Genomic DNA, 845 nt, shown 5'->3' with positions numbered 1-845 from the left:
GATCCCAGCAGCGTGATTCACTGCCTGGCCCCCGCAGCCTGCCGCAGCCGGATGGGTGCCCTCCCTTGCCACCGCAGCCAGGCACCGTTTTTTGCGGACCCCCATCGCTCGGCCCGTCCTCGCTGCCTTCCCCTCTCCCTGCTCTCCTGCCCCACCATCCCTCCCCGGGAGCGTGGGGAGCAGTGGCGCAGCCCCCAGCCCCGGCACGGCCACGGGCATGGGGCCAACAGCCGGAATTCCCACGGGATGGATGGAGTCCAGTGTGCGTCCAGGTGGGCAGGAGCCTCCCAGCAGCCACCTTGCAAGGGTTTGGGGTGCCCACAGGGGGTCCCCACCTCCTGCCAGTCTGCAAACAGCTTCTGGGGCTGTTATTATGGGATGGCAGCAGAGCACTGGGGAGAAAGTCTCGCACAAGTGGGTAGGTAGTACCCAGGGTACCCCTCCATCCTTCTGGCACTCTGCAGAGGCAGAGAGCCCCAGGTAGCAGGAAGAGCAGGGTGCTGCACCCCGAAATACCCCATGCTGTCTCCAATCCACTTTTATTCACAATCAGAAAATAACTTACCATACAATAACATAGGCACGCACAGCACAGCCCCGGGCACCCTCCCCTCCGGCCACAATGCTACAGCCCAAGCTGGCCCAAACTCTGCCCCGCCAGAGGCCAGCCCCAGCCCGGGGAGCTGTGCCCCCTCTCCATCCCACGGGATGCTCCATCCCCATCCCGCTCAGAGCACAGCCTCACACGTGGCCGGAGGAACCTGTGCACAGTGCCAGTGCGTGTGTGTGTGTGTGTCCCCAACCCTCCCCTCCCACCCTGGGCTCCCCATGCCCTGCTGTCCCCC

The 845-nt window shown here is 64.9% G+C and overlaps 1 protein-coding gene across 1 annotated transcript in view; it reads right to left on the bottom strand.

The window, feature by feature from the left end:
- WNT10A (wingless-type MMTV integration site family, member 10A) overlaps positions 1-845 on the bottom strand; it is a 32,428-nt gene that overhangs the window by 9,768 nt on the left and 21,815 nt on the right. The gene's annotated exons all lie outside the window — the stretch shown is intronic.

Source organism: Charadrius vociferus, unplaced genomic scaffold, assembly GCF_000708025.1.
Source record: "Charadrius vociferus isolate BGI_N301 unplaced genomic scaffold, ASM70802v2 scaffold1020, whole genome shotgun sequence".
Lineage (NCBI taxonomy): Eukaryota > Metazoa > Chordata > Aves > Charadriiformes > Charadriidae > Charadrius > Charadrius vociferus.
Note: the sequence above shows the minus strand (reverse complement) of the source record. Positions and strands in the feature narration are given on the sequence as shown.